Here is a 16,905-nt window from a genome sequence, read left to right on the forward strand (position 1 = left end):
CAAAGATTCTCATTTAAAACATTAGAAATTCATATCCAAAAAGTTGAAGCTTTGTATTTTGGAGATTTACATCCAAAAGTTTAAAACTTTTCATTTGTTCGAAGATTCATATTCAATGAACTATAGGGTTTCACTCTTCAAAGATTCTCATTTTAAAACTCAAAGATTTTCATTTAAGTTCTCAAAAATTCTTATCAAAATATTCACAATTTATTTTTCAAGTGACTCAAAAATTTGCATGAATGAATGTTATGACAAAAAATGCAAATGCCTTTTTAATGATGCAAATGCAATAACCTAGATTCTCATAGTATCATGCATGTCCAACAAAGTTTAATTCATCAAATTATGTGCATGTACTATTCAAGCAATGATGCCAACATGATACATATAATACAGATATTAATAATGTCATGAAATCCTAAATAATTGTGGTAATATGGCTCTCAAAACTCCACCATTTCGTATTTATTCCTTGTTCAGTTTCTTAATACTTTGGGATAAGTTTCATCAATCGATCATCACTTGACCATCATTCATGGGCTTTTCAACACTAATAAATTTCAGAACAAGTTTCATCCACCATCACTTGGTCACTACTCATAGGTGTCTCAATATTAACTATTCCGAACAAACTTCATCGTCTATCACTAGGTTATACTCATAGGTTTCTCAACCCTAACCACTTTATCCACTGATCCATATTATTTTCATCATTTAATCATAACTCGTAAGTTATGTCGACCAATTCATCACTTGGTCATATCACCTCTTCAAGTTTTTGCATTCTCTTTATTTGTTGGCCAACCCATCACCATTTTCATCATTTGACCATACTACATGTTATCTCAAATCATCTTTCTTAGGCTTCTACGATCTTTTCATTTTTTTTATCATCTTGGATTTCTTTTCAAATGAATACAAGACTATTTTAAGCACATATTCATTCATTTATTATCATTTCAATTCTTGACAAATACAATGTAATCAAGCATTTTCTCAATTCATTTTAGAGATGTGAGAACAAAAGAGCGAAAGGTGTATTGAGAAAATAAGAAATGAGTCTTGGTACCAAAGCAAATAGGGAAAGAAACAAGTTAGATGTATAACATTGGGGTAAATGAATATTCAAACAATTTTGAACATTAACTCAAGATTTTTTTTTTCAAAAACTCATTCCATTGATTGTCAAAATCATTTTGAGCTCATTAAACTTTACCCCAGCTTTGGAGGATCTTTAAATGTATTGATCTTCTATATATTTGAGCTGTTCATCTAACTTTCAGCTCAAAAATTTGGTCTACCCAAATTGCCCTTTCAAATTTTTAATTTGAGTCTTTCTTTTTCCTCCTTTCATCTTTTTTTTCTCTTTTTTTTTCATTTTCCCTTTTTATTTTCATTTTCTTTTTTTCACCTTTCACATTTTTTTTCTCATCTTTCATCCATTATTGATATCTCTCGCACATTAATCTTTAGGGCAATAGCATGATTCCATCATGAGCACATCTTTGCCCAACATATGATTATTCAATTCGAGCATTCACACTTGATCCAAATAGATTTTTCAAGGTTGTAATGTAGGCCATGGTATGGGGTAATGAAAGAAATGGATAAAATAGGCTCAATATATATGTTTAAAGGGTTTAAAACCAAAGGATCATCACTTGATGCAGCTTGACATTTTGCCCTACTCTATATCATTTCACTACTTTTCCATTTTTCTATCTCATTCTTCATAAAAAAATTCTCATTTCTTTGCCCCAAATCATTTGTGACATTTTTCTTTATTTTTTTTAAAATCTTTTAGACTATTTTCTTTCTAAAAAAAAAAAAATTATCCCCTAGTATGGAATGTGATCCTTGGTCAAGGTTTTTTAGAAAAGAAAATCACAGTAGGCTCAAAAGGGTAGCAATGAATGTTTTTTCAAATGGTAAAAGAAATATGGCTATTTTTCATCTCAATGTGGATACTTTTCTTGAACCTCATCTATTGAGCAAAAACAAGCTCATGGATTTGTAAAAAAAAAATTGCCTATCTTCAAGATATATTAATCTCACATCTGTTAGTAGCTGACTTTTTTTTTGCTCCAATAATCTCTTTAAATTAATGTGAATGAGTTCTCAAAATTAAATTTCAAAATTATTGCTACCATTGTCTAAACATTCATCATTCAGAATTCAATAATGGGAACAAAAGTTATGAAAGGTTACAAAGCATGGAACAGTAGTTGAATGAAGAAGAAAATGTAATGAAATACATTAAATTGCCTTTTATTGAAATGATAACAAATGAAATCCTATCGCCTAAAAGAAACCTAACATTACTCTAAAAAAAAATCCTAAAATGACAAGAAACTTTCAATTAGCCTTATCTCTATTCTCCAAAATTATCCCCCTATGTGATCAGGTGAAGAATCTTTATTGACATCTTGCCCCTCAATTGTGACTTTTCGGACCCTTTTTGACCAATGTGTTCTTGATTTTCACTTAGAGCATTATGATTTAGTAATAGGTTGCCACTAACATTAGGTGTTGTTGCTCTTTTTTGATTAAAACTTACCATTCCATCATTGATTAACCGTTACACTTTATGCTTTAAAACAATGCAATTTTTAGTAGAATGGCCAACAATTCCATAGTGGTAGTCACAATGGGCTATAGGATCATACCACTAAGGATAGGATGGCTTGAGCTGCTCCACACGGCTGGGGGCAATCAAGTGGCTATTATAGAGTTCTCGATATAACTCCATATAAGTCATGGGGATTGGATCAAATACATGTTTTTCTTAAGTAATCCATTGTTCTCGTAAATCACTTGCTGGGTTAGTAGGGTGAATTTGGGGTCTTGCCATAGTTTGAATCTTAAGGTTATATGTAAGATCTTGAAGGTTAAAAATTGATCGGTATGTGAATGAATAAGGTGGTTGTGAAGCTAGCTGGTATGGGTAGGATGATGCATTATTCACAGCAGGATAGTATGAAGAGTAACCTTGGGGTGGATAGAGTTGATAACCCCTAAATTGTTGCCTATCAAAGCTCACAACTTGAGCTTTAGTTTCTTTCTTTTCTGATGCCTTTTTAGTTTTTCCTCCTTTTAACTTGCCATTCTTGATGGTACTCTCAATAATTTCTTCAGAGATCACCATGTCGGTAAAATTTTTTGTTACATTCTTTATCATATTTTCATAATATGAAGATTTTAAAGTGCTGACAAATAGCATTGTAGTTTTTTTCTCAGTCAGAGGAGGTTGTACTTAAGAAGTAATATCTTTCTACCTCTGGGCATACTCCTTAAAAATCTCATTAGCTTTTTTCTCTAGGTTTTGTAAAGACAAACGATCAGGGGTCAAATCCATGATATGTCGATATTGACTGATAAAATCATGGGCCATGTCACTCCAGGAACGGATGCGAGTTCTGTCTAACTGGATATACTACCTAACAGTAAAACCAGTAAGACTGTCTTGAAAAACATGCATTAGTAGCTTTTCGTCACGAGCATGGGCTACCATATTTCGATAATACATGGTAATATGAGTTTTTGGGCACTTTATGCCATCATATTTTTTAAATTCTGGTACTTTGAACTTAGAAGGAATGATTACATCATGGACTAAGCAAAGTCCAACAGCATCAATTGAACCATAGAAACCAATTCCTTCCACAGCCCATAGCCTTTGTTCTAGTATACTAATTTTAGAGTTTTCTTGAGCTTTCACTTTTATCTTTTTCTTATCTTTTCCTTTCAGTTCATCCAGATCAAGGATTTGAATTGGTTCAACTACTTTTTCAGTAAAGACAGGATTCACATAGCTATAGTAATACCTTAGATTAGAGGCTGATGGCATTTCAGGATATGTAAGATATGTAAAGTGTTGTGGTAGAACCTCTTATGTATACTGAGCTTGAGGTGGACCAAAATCAGGTGGATATAAGAGGTCAGTCACTTCTTACGATGTAAGGCCTTATTGGCATGTGTTCTCTTCTACTCATTTCCCCTTATTTAATTTGTTGAGAGCATCCGAAATTTTACTTAACTTATTCTCAATCTTTTTCTAAGCTTTTTTCAGTTTTTCAAATCGATAAGAATTTTCTTGCTCCATTTATCTGGCCTTGGCTTTTGTATTATATCGGTGGATGGGGTTTTTATTGGATGGAGCTATCTTTGAACCTTTAGCATCACAATTACAATTAGAAACTATGTATGATATGCAAATGTATGCATAAAATGTACTAATGTTTGCCATATCATCGATATTGATAAAAGAAATCTCCATTTGAAACTTTATTAAATAAAATTTCAAAATTACATCCTAATAAAGTCAAAGCAATATTCTAAAGTCCTAAACATCATTCTTTATTTCTAATGCCTCCTTATAAACTTTCTAGCTTGTTGGTAATGATTTTGTGCCTCATCTAGGAAATCAAGTAAATGTCACCCATGCACTCCTACTGGTTGCACCATAAGCTTCAAACTTTCCATTTTTTCTTTCATTTTTGATGCTTTGTTTGCAACAATGCATATCTGATCAAACAAATACCTTAGATACCTTTATTTTTTTGTACACGTGTCTTTCCATAACTCACTCTATTGAGCTTGTTTCTTACATTCATCAAACAAAGCTTCTACTTGTGCTGTGTGCCGATCCATTATCTCTTGTAGCATTTGGCTATGTCTATTGTGCCCTAACAGTAGCCTTTTATTTTTCCTCTATCCTCATTTTTAACAATTCATTTTCTTTTAAAAGTCGGGCAAGCTCAGGTGTGACTGACAAATGTGTCATATCTAAATCATTAAATAAGGCTCTTTATTGATCTTTTGCTCTGTAAGGCTCTGGATTTTCAATTTTTGAAGTCGTGAACACTCTCCCATTTCTATCTTCAATCACTTTTTTTCTTATTCTAACTCATCTTTTTCAGACTGAAGTTTTCTCTTAGCTGTTTCATTTTAAGCAAAGGATCTTGAAGAATGGGTTTTGGGGAATACCCTAACTGTTCACTAGGAATCACAATGTCTTTTCCCCTCATCGCATGCCATACACTATATTTTTTAGTGATGTCATAAGTAAACCTCCCTTGGTTAACCTCGATGGTTTGCTTCCATGTTTTCTTGATCTTTTCAACCATTTCATATACCCCTTTATCAGTGAATGAGAACTCCCTTCGGTTAAGTCCATAGGTTTTTGGAATGAATTGCTCACACCCGGATTGTCTTCTCACTAAAGCTGAAGCATAAGTAACAGCACCTCATAGGCCTAATAAAAACACCCATGGCTGATTTCCACAACTGTATAACACCGTATCATGATGCATCTAAGGTTCTCTCCAAACTATCATTTGACTCTCAATGGCTCGAAAATAGAAAACTCATTCCTCTTTTAACTTTGCTTGAGCCCATGTGCTATAACAGAATTCTTTGATGGGGATACTGAAACGAAGGTATGGCTTACGAAATTGACTTTCTTTACATTTCATGTGATTCTTGATCCATACATAAAGCAACTGTAAACATCCATTAAATCCATTTTTATCGTTTCTGCGATAAAAGTTTAGAGATCAAATGATTTCTGCCAAAATGGTTGGTGCTGCATTGACCTGATATGCTAACTGATCAACAAAATCTACTACTGTGACATCAACATATCCGATGACTTTCAAAAAGATCACCAATCCATATAAAGCTATAGCCATAGCTACTAATCCCTGATCATCATCTATGTGCCCCTGGATGAAATCTCATAAAAAATTTCGTGAAATAACCTTACTTTCACCCTTTATCTTGACACATAAATCGACTTGGGGCAAACTAAGTCCAAGCATTTGCACTAGTTTTTTACGATAGCCCACCTTGTTGGCCCAGTAAATCTTGTTTGGGTTTGCTAGATCGAAGCAAAGTAGGATCATATACTCTTCAATTGTGGGCACCATGTTTGCTTCATTAAAAACAAAACATTTATATGAAAGATCCCAAAACTGAATGATAGCCTTAATCAAATTATTATCCATTTGTACCTGTAGCAGTGAAGCTATGTCTCTATATCTATTCTCAAATTCCTCATGTCTTATTATGCATCCCCATATATTGCTTAAGTTGTATAGATCATTTTACTGTAGCTCTAAATGAACTCTTTCGGGTAATGATGAAATAAAATCCTTAGGCAAGTAATCTCTTTGTTTTCTTTGACCCTCTTCTGACTTAATTTTTAATTGATGAGCAGACTCATAGTGGACTGATGTAGACTTTGGTTGCATTTGGCTTTCCATGGATGTAAGTGTGAGATCTGATTTATCAATAACTAATATGCGATAAATATTTTCTATATGAAAATGATGCAAATGATAGTGTTAAATATGATCATGATATGATAATGCTAGAACATGAGAATAGAGATGATGCATAGAATGAAATGCTAGAACATGAGAATGAAATGACATATAGATGCATAAAATCAAACAGATAAAATGGTTAGATAACAAATTATTTCTTTATGTGTCCTAATTTTGGGTTGTATCTATTGATGGATAGAAAGGGCTTAAGTTGGTTTCTTAGGGGTGAACTATATATAGGGTTAGAAAATTTTGACCACTAAAAGGTTCTCAAATTGTTCCTTACATCATTGTCCATCACAGACTAGTAAGGTAGTCTAATCATCACCCATCACTGGCTACCAACGGAAAGGATTCAATTTGAGTGGGAGTATTTCGCTAGCCATTACGAAGATTATCATCTCATGAGAGCATAGGTACTTTACTTTCTCCTAAAAGGGACTGAGCCTGGGTATAGAGCTCATGTAATGCAAATGCATGTGATAGTATGTGTGAAGGAACACAAAATTATCAATCCCATAAATCAAATAAGAAACCAAAAAAGGAAAAATGTTAGTAAACAAATAACTTAAAGCAATTAGTTCAAATGATAGGATAAATTCAAAAATTATGGCTTGACTCTCTAATGTCCGCAGCGGAGTCGCCAAACTATCATAACATATAGATTCAAAAATCTATAGCTAGATTTAACAAATGAATGAAGTCGCCACCAAATCTTTATTAGGTGTGATTGGTCACTTTGAGAATCTATCATTTTAAGGAACTCCTAAGCTTAACTAAGGGTCCCTAAAAGAATAGGTTCGGGTCTATTAACCAGAATAGAGTTCAAGAATTCGGTTACATGTAGGGAAGGTTATAGCACCCCCACATGCCCATCCCAAGGATGGTACCATATTATTTCAAATTTATCCTAAGGTTTGGAGTCTAATGGTTTCAAATTTTATGTTAAATATTGAAAATAATTTTTAAGATTCTCCATCAATTTGGTAAAACTCTTAAAAAATACTTCCTCACCTTAAGAGTATTCAAGAATCCCATTTGATTTCTTGAAGAGGCTCCGTCGTCGAAAAAAGATTTTTTTTTATTTTTATTAGAAATAAATCTAATTATTCCACCATTTGGGCCAAATTAAAAATATTTTTTCTTTTGAATTTCTAAAATTTTCACCATTTTGGTCTATTTAGAAATTTCTTTTTTCTCTTTTTTCCTTGGAAAGAAAATAATATGACAATTATTTTTATTGAAATTTCATCTAAATTATTCCACCATTTGGGCTAAATTCAGAGAAAAAAAATGAAAAAAAAGGTTGTCAAATACCACGTTTTTGTTCGAAGAAATGCAGTAAATAATCATAATTATTGCATTTTAAATCATAGAAATGCAGTATTTAAGTGAAAAAATATAAAAAAATTTATGAGTTGTCAAATATTGCAGTTTTGTTCAAAGAAACGTAGTAAATAATCATAATTAATGTATTTCAAAGCCTACAAACATAGTATTTAAATAGGAAAATATAAAAAAATACTCAATTAAAAAAATTTTAAAGCAAAAGCAATCCATAATTATTTGATTTTCATTGGGGGTAAAATAGAAAGAAAATATTTTTTATTCATGTCAAATGTAAGATAAAAGTAATTTTCTTTTCGAAATCTTAAAAAATCACAGAGAGATATGAGTTTTTTATTTCAAGACTTTTGGGTACTATTGAAAATCTAAGATTACCCATAGGAATTAGATACATGTGAACCAAATGTGGGAATCACATTCCAACAAGCAAGATTTATGGGGAAAATCTCAAATTCCCCCAAACCAAACGACCCATAAAAGTTTTACACATTTTTATATTTTTTTAACCATTGGTTTCAATAGATATAAGGGATGAGATAAAATATTTTGGATAAATTATATATATACCTTGTCGTTAAATGTGATTTGAGTTTGCTTTTTGAGATTTAAAATATGACACATAACTACTATAAGATATTTTTTATGTCATTCCGTTAGTATTTAATGATGTCATTAACACCTAAGTCGTATAAACTCGTGCTCTTTCCTCATTTCCTTCTTCTGTAAAAGTTTATTATTTTTATTTTTCTAGAACTAAAAAAATCTAAATTCAAACAAAAAATCATTTTGGTTTTAAACTAGAAAATTGCATTACAACTAAATTTGGTGTTCTTTATATGCTATATATTCTTTTTCTTGATTGATTTAATGATAGTGAAGAGGAAAAAAATCAATTGAAATTGTCTTTTATTCAAAGTAAACAAGGTTAGTTTTTTGTATGATTTGACTTACAATTTGATGCCGTTTTTGTTTTTTAAACTAAATTTGATTTGGAATTTTTTTTTTATATTAATTTGACATTTTTACTGAATAATAAGTTTTTTAGTTGAATTTTTGGATATGGATTCAAAAGTATTTTTTTTTTTTATATTCTAGATGTGAGTCATTTAGCACATAAGCAATTTTTCAACGAATCACCAATAGTTCAACAAGGAGGCACTTCGACAATAAAGAGAGCAATCCAGTAGTAAGCAAATCAAGTAATCCCAGCACGATTGACAAAAGCAATATGACAAGCAAGAAGCAATTCATAAAGAAGCAATCAAAGAACAAAGAAACAATTAAGAGCAATCAATCAAGCATCAAACAAACAACCAATTTCAATTCAGTGGCCACACTAATTTCTAGGGACAATCATCAACAGAGCAAATAGCCTTAAAGTAAACTAGAAACAAAGCTAGTTGTCATTAGAAAAACCTATAGAGCCTAAATCCACCATGAATTACCCACACCTAGTAAACTCACAAAGCAACTACAAATCTACATAATAACCACAACAACTCATCAGCAAAGTTTTTTTTCTGTGGGTTTCGGTTTTAATTTTTTGGAAATTTTTGGTTTTTAAAATAGAGACAAAAAAATGAGGAGGGAAAAGATCAATTGATAGCACAGTAAATGATGAGTGATGCAAAGGTAGTGAAATCGACAATGATTGGTAAAGGCTACGATGGGCTTCATCAGAAACTAGGTTTTGTTCTTGGTGTTAGTTGCATTGAAATAAGTTAGAGAGAATATTAGAGAATGTTGGAGAGAGAAAATAGAAACTAGAAAAAATTTTGAAAAGAAAACAAAAACCATTACAATTTTGGGCAAAAGAATAATAAAATAAATCATAAGATAGTTAAGTATTAACTTTTAAACCTCAAGAGTCACTTTCGATCTGCTTCAAACCACAAGGTAATTTTATATAATTTACCTAAATATTTTTTTTTATCTTTTTGATTTGTTTCTCTTATCCATTAGATCTATTGAAATTAATGGTAAGAAAAATGTATAAGAACATGTAAAACTTTTTTGGTATAAATTGATCATGCCTTATATATATTATATTACAACATACATAAATACCTGATAAAGTTTGCTACATGAACGCTTATATGGATAACCTTTTTAAATGACATATAAGATAGATTTTTAAAGAGTATAATTTTTTTAATTACAAATTGCATAATATTATATTTATTCAAATATTAAAATTATTCAAATTATAATTGGCAAACCAAATCAATCTAGAGATATATTTTTCAAAATTAAAAATCTAAAAAATATATAACCAAATTAATTTTCTAATAATTTATATATGTAATTTAAATATATATCTTTTTATCTTTTAAAACTAATCAAATAAATAAAAATATTTTAAAATTATTAATTATCCAAAAATAATTTACTAACAATTTACATATATATAATTTAAATATATATTTTTGTCTTCTAAAATTAATTTTCTTCTTCTAAAATTAATTTTCTAATAATTTTATGGTATTTATTAGATAAATAGAAGTATTTAAAAATGATTAGTTATCTAACATTAATTTTATAATAATTTAGATATATAATTTAAATATATATATCTTTTATTTTTTAAAATTAATTTTTTAATAATTTAGATATATGTCTTTTTAAATTTAAAATATCAAATTTAGTTTTATCTCAATAGATTTCATAATAATCTTTTATTATTCAAAAAGACCAAATTTAATCTCTTGCTATATATATATATATATATATAATAAAATTAACCCATTTGATGAATAATTTATAATATAATAAACAAGATTACATATCGAAAATAATGCAAAAAGCTTACTTAATTTATAGAAGTATTGCAAAAGCATTTTTACGGAAGTATAATGGAAGCCATGTCGACTTAATTCACTAGTCGAAGATAAGATCACACATTCAAAAATTATCCATTATTCACAACGTAAGTCCTTGACCATACCATACTTTGCTAGAAATGCAGCTACAAAGGAGAGGTGTGAAAAGAAGAAAGGACCTGTTCATTGGGTGTTGTACTCTTGTTGCCATTTTATAAGAGAAGTCATCTGAACAGTCATGTATCATGTCAAAACCTTCTCAGATATAAGATATTAGTCAATCAACAACCATTTCCTACATGCTAAATGTCATAGAAAACAAACACAATGTAGGGGATGCCTTAACCCTGGTGATCTAATGTTGCCTTGCACGTTACAAAAAATCGACGGTACATGAAACTTTACCACATTGGTGACAAACTTTGTCCTATTTAATTTGGGGTTGATATGTTGAGTCACCATCTGCTAGGAAGGAACCTATTTCTCATAGTTGTGTACTTTTTAATTTAGTTTGTTCTTGTAGTTGGAAGGCCATCTGAAACATACAAATCATGTAATGATCAGAAATTGATTGACATTAAAACATGCAGGTATGATCTGGAGCAGGCCGATCTTGTAGTTGGTAACTTTAATGAGCTTTCAGTGATTGATCTTAGGAGATTATTTGCTATTAAGGTTTGTTCCTTCATGGACCGGCAAAAACAGATCATTGAGAAGTCTCCCCCAAAAATGAAGATTACAGTTGATACCATATTCTAATTAACTTTTCACCTTCCTCCCCTGCATTCTAAATTTGTCCCTGTAATTAAGAGGTAGGAGAGTTGTTTACATTTTACATTCACTTGTTAGGAAAATGTTTTGTCATATGTCATTCATTTGATTGTACAGTTGATAGGTTAATTCAGTTCTCAGCATGGTGGAACTTCACAATAAATATAAATGTTTGAACCGTAAATCTTTGGAAAATTCAGATGGCAATTGTAATTTTGTGCAGGATCAGTGAAAATAAATTCCCTTTTTTCCTGAAAACGAGTATGGTTTTACTGCTTTTACCTTGCAATACTTTTAGCCAGAGATATTTCTACTTTCAAGCTCCAATATTATGATATTGATTAACCTGGTTAGGAGGGTAATATAATTATTAGAGCACACAAGAATTTAAAGTGTATTCTGAATCAATTTCCCTTTTTTTAACTGTACACTTTCATGCTTACGTCTCCCTATAAACCAACCTCCCAGATAAATTGAATGTCTATATCCACCGTCGGAGAACCTCAAATCTTTCAAAGTACCCAGATAACACAATTAAGTATCAGGAAAAATGTTGACTTTGGATGCAAACAAGCATATAATTATTTCAATAACACATGAATAGATTCAGGACCAAGTTCACTATAACAGTTCACAATCGTACAAGCTCAGTTTACAAAAAAAAAAAAAAAAAGATCGGAAAAAAAGGCCATAGTTTGCTTGCACTCTACTTAGCATGCAAATGAGTACTGGTTCGATATCGAAAACTATTCATAGAGGAAGATAAAATCTCACTTTTCCCCTTCACTTCCTTTTTTTTTTTTTTTTTTTGCTTTCTTGTCTTTTTAATAACTATGCAGTTCCAGAGAAAACCCAGTATAAAGCTAACCTTGATTCTATTTGGTGTCATAACAATCTCTCTTCTATCATTCAATATAGAATTAAAACTAGCTCAAGCTTTGTGGACAAATAATAGAAAAAAATCCGGTACATTTTTGCTTTAACAGTAGGCAGAGGAAAACTAAAAACAAACTAATTTCAGTTGAGTATGATGTAATTTTTTTTCACCATAAAGTAAAAATAATGATCAATTTGCTATCCCATCAAGCATTATCCATTTTAATAAGAAAAATCAACTAATCAGAAACCTTAAGTTAGGAATGTCAAAAAGAGCACTAATTGAAACATCAGAAGAGGAAAAGAATATCACATTCCAAAGAAATGTCTAACATCATCCTAAAACTAAGCAAAAATTGCATAATTTTGTACCATAAAAAATCAATGCTACCGAAGTTAAGAGTCAGAATCTATTGTATCCAGTTATCATATACAGTATACTAATAAAAGTCAACTAACTTCACTTTTTATTTGGGCTTCAGAAACATAATTATACATAAAGGTGCTTGAATTATTCCCTAGATGAGAAGAAGAATTGGAATCGGGCTTCCCATTGTCACCTAATCCTCCAGGATGCTGCAAATTTTGCAAAACTTGAGGAGGCAACTCCCCCCCTAACCAGCTGCTAACCCATCATTTGCTGAACCATAAAACTGACAAACAAGCCTAGCCATAGCCCCAAAAATCTGCATTTGGTTCTAGCATGTATCCATATGTATTTGCATCATTGCTTTCCCATGTTCAATCTGCAATCCCACCTACCTATCTTTCCACTCCATCTCCTTGTCTTCGTGCTTATCCTCCACTACTCCTCCTCCTCCTCTCCTCATCCAATTCCTTCTCTAACCTCAATCTTCTGTACCTTTCTTCCTAGCCCAAGCCAACTCCCTTTCCTCCAACTCCATTTCTCTATCCTCCGTCATCTCCTCCCTCTCACTCCACCACTTTTCCTTCCCAAACTGCAATTCCCTCCTCTTTTGCTCCCTCTTCCTCTCACCTTTCTCTCTTACAAACTCTCTTTCCTTCCTTTTTTCTTCCCTCGTCACCACATCTCTCAGCTACAAACTTGTTTTCCAAGCAATACAAATCCCTTACTTCCTTCTACACCCTCCTTGATTTTCGAACACGAGAAATACCAATATCACCGAATTCCTTCTCTCCTCCAAACTCGCCGTCATCCCCATCATCTTCCTCTTCCTCAAAAGCTTCATTATCAATTCCAAAACCCAAGTCACAACAATCCTTGAACAAATCTCTCCCATTACCATGACTTTCACTTCCTTCTTCCCTTTAACTTCAAGTTCCACATCACCAAGAACCCCTTTATACTTCAAAAAATTTTCCGAATGATTCTCACCGTCTTTCCAATTAAACTCATCCTTTGAAATCCTAATCTTCTGCTTCACCTCCAAATACTGGTGCCTCATGTTCTGAACCTTAATAGACACATTACGTTAATACCATATGAAAGGAAAAGTAACAGGATCTTGGAGATGATGAACTGAGTTAGCATGGTCAGCTATGGGCTTGAACTTTTTCTTTCTGGTTTAAGTTCCTAAATTGAGAAGATCAGAGTATTCGGACAAAAGGGTTTGTTCTTCAAGCTCTGACCACTTCTTACATTTCATTTTTGTTCGAAAGATCTTCTGGAAGGTTTTGGTATGCTAAGCTAACAATTAATCGGAACTTATTTTAAGGTTATGAGATATCATGATTTTTTATAAGAAATTATAAAAAATTATAAAAAATAGAAAAACAATGAAAAAAGGTGGAACACGTTAATAGGTCAATAAAAAATATAAAAATTATTTTATTTATTTGGCAAATAAAAAATTACAAATTATGTATTTTATACTTGTTTTTATATATTATTATAAATAATAACATTAAAATAAAAATTCAACTATAGTTATGTCATATATTATTATAATAAATAATATTTTTGTTATTTCTTCATTATTAACATATAACAATATTACAACAATAATTAATACAAATTTTAGTATTCATTTTAGTAATTTTTATTTTTTTAGTTTTAAAATATCAATTATTTTACATTATCTTTTTAATCTTAAAATTATTTTTTAGTTATTTATGTTATATATTTTACAATTTTATTTGTATGATTTTCTTTTTAGTCTTAGAAATTTATTAACATAAATCATAAAAATGAAAGTTACCATTGTACCATTTTATTAGATTACAAATTTTGATGTATTTTTATCAAACAAAAGTTTACGTTATTTATTTAAATATTTATGTTATAATAATATCTTTTTTATGGTTGTTCTTATCATTTATTATGTTTAGAATTATTATTACTTTTTCTTAGTGTGTTACAACACTTCTTGCTTATTTTACGTCAAATGATACTAATTTTACATTTTCTCTCACTTGTTTACATTATCAAAATTTTTTAATTTCTAATTATTTTCCTTATATATATATATACAATAACAATAATTAATTAAAATTTTACATTGTTGTAATAATTATTTATGTTACAATAATATAGTTTTACTGTTATTCTTACTTTTCATCATATTTAGAATTATTGTAGCTTTTTCTTAGTGTGTTTTGACACTTCTAACCCATTTTATTCTAAATTATATTAATTTTACGTTATTGTTACCTGTTTATGTTATTAATTTATTTTTGTAATTTTAGCTATTTTTCTTTTATGTTTAAAAGAATAATAGATAATTAAAAATTTACGTTATCAATATAATTATTATCTTTACAATAATAGGTTTTAATGGTAGTTTTTACTTTTCATTATTTTTATAATTGTCGTAACTTGTTCTTAACATGTTACAACACTTTTTATTCATTTTAAGCTAAATATACTAATTTTCGTTTGTTCTCACATATTTATGTTACCAAATTATTGTTAATTTTTAGCTATTTTTCTTAGATATTTATAAAATAATAATTAATTAGAATTTTATGTTATGAATATAATTATTTATGTTACAATAATATATTATTATGGTTGCTCTTAATTTTTATTATGGTTAGAATTGTTATAACTTTTTTTAGCGTATTTATGCCAAATTATACTAATTTTATGTTTTTCTCATTTGTATATATTACGAATTTGTTTTTTAATTTTTAACTATTTTCCTTATATATTTACAAAAAAAAATAATTAAAATTTTACATTGATAACTTAATTATTTACGTTATAATAGTTTCTTATTTATAATTGTTCTTACCTTTAATTATGTTTAGAATTGTCATTATATATTATGACAATTTTTTTACTCATTTTACACCAAATTATATTGATTTTACCTTTCTTTTCACTTGTTTACGTTACCTATTTATTTTTCAATTTTTAGTTACATTCCTTGTATATTTAACAAATAATAATTAGTTAAAATTACAAAATTGCCAACATAATTATCTATATTGCAATAATTTTTTTTGTTTTACGATTGTTTTTATCTTTCATTACGTTTAAAATTATTATAACTCTTTCTTGGTGTATTATAACACTTTTTATTCATTTTATATCAAATAATGCTAATTTTATATTTCTTCTCACTTGTTTATGTTACTAATTTATTTTTTAATTTTAGCTATTTTTCTTATATATATAAAAATAATAATAATTAATTATTATTTTACAATGGTATCATAATTATTTATATTATGATAATATATTTTTATTGTTGTTCTTATTTTTCATTACATTTAAAATTATTATAGCTCTTTCATAATGTTTTACAACATTTCTTACCCATTTCACATCAAATGATACTAATTTTACATTTTTCACTTGTTTACATTATCAATTTTTTTTATTTTTGGCTATTTTCTTATATATTTACAAGAAATAATTAATTAAAATTTAAAGTTGTCAATATAATTATTTATTTTACAATAATACTTTCTTACGGTTGTTTATTTTTTTCACTACTTTTAAAATTGTCATAATTTTTTCTTAATATATTACCATACTTCTTATCTATTTTAGGCCAAATAACACTAATTTTATGTTTGTTTTCACTTATTTACTTTATCAATTTATTTTTTTAATTTCTATCTACTTTTCTTTAAATATTTACAAAATAATAATTAATTAAAATTTTATATTGCCAACATAATTATTTACACTACAATAATATATTATTATTATTCTTTTTACTTTCCATTATGTTTAGAAATGTTATAACACTTTTTAGTGTATTACGACAATTTATACCTATTTTATGCTAAGTAATATTAATTTTATATTTATTCTCACTTATTTATATTATCAATATTTTCAAATTTGAGCTATTTCTTATATTTTTAAAAAATAATTAATTAAAATTTTATGTTGACAACTTAATTATTTACATTACAATAATTTGTTTTTATGATTGTTCTGGCCTTTAATTATGGTTAAAATTGTAATAATTCTTTTTTAGTATGTTACGATATATTTTTTTAATTTTATACTAAATATACTCATTTTATGTTATCTATTTATTTTTCAATTTTTAGCTATTTTCTTTATATATTTAAAAAATAATAATAATTTACATTGTTAACATAATTATTTACGTTATAATAATATTTTCTTACAGTTGTTTTTATCTTCTATTATATTGAGAATTATCATAACTTTTTCTTGGTACATTACGATATTTTTACCTATTTTATACTAAATGACATTAATTTTATATTTTTTATATTTGTTTATGTTATCAAATTATTTTTTTAATTTATAGCTATTATATATATATATGTATAAACAATGATTAATTAAAATTTCA

General features: G+C 28.7%; 1 pseudogene; it reads right to left on the minus strand.

The window, feature by feature from the left end:
* Positions 1-12,473: 12,473 nt before the first annotated feature.
* LOC149515036 (uncharacterized) lies at positions 12,474-13,770 on the minus strand (annotated as a pseudogene).
* Positions 13,771-16,905: the final 3,135 nt, after the last annotated feature.

The sequence above is a fragment of the Durio zibethinus genome, chromosome 14, assembly GCF_047325235.1.
Source record: "Durio zibethinus cultivar Kanyao isolate XHJ-2024 chromosome 14, ASM4732523v1, whole genome shotgun sequence".
NCBI lineage: Eukaryota > Viridiplantae > Streptophyta > Magnoliopsida > Malvales > Malvaceae > Durio > Durio zibethinus.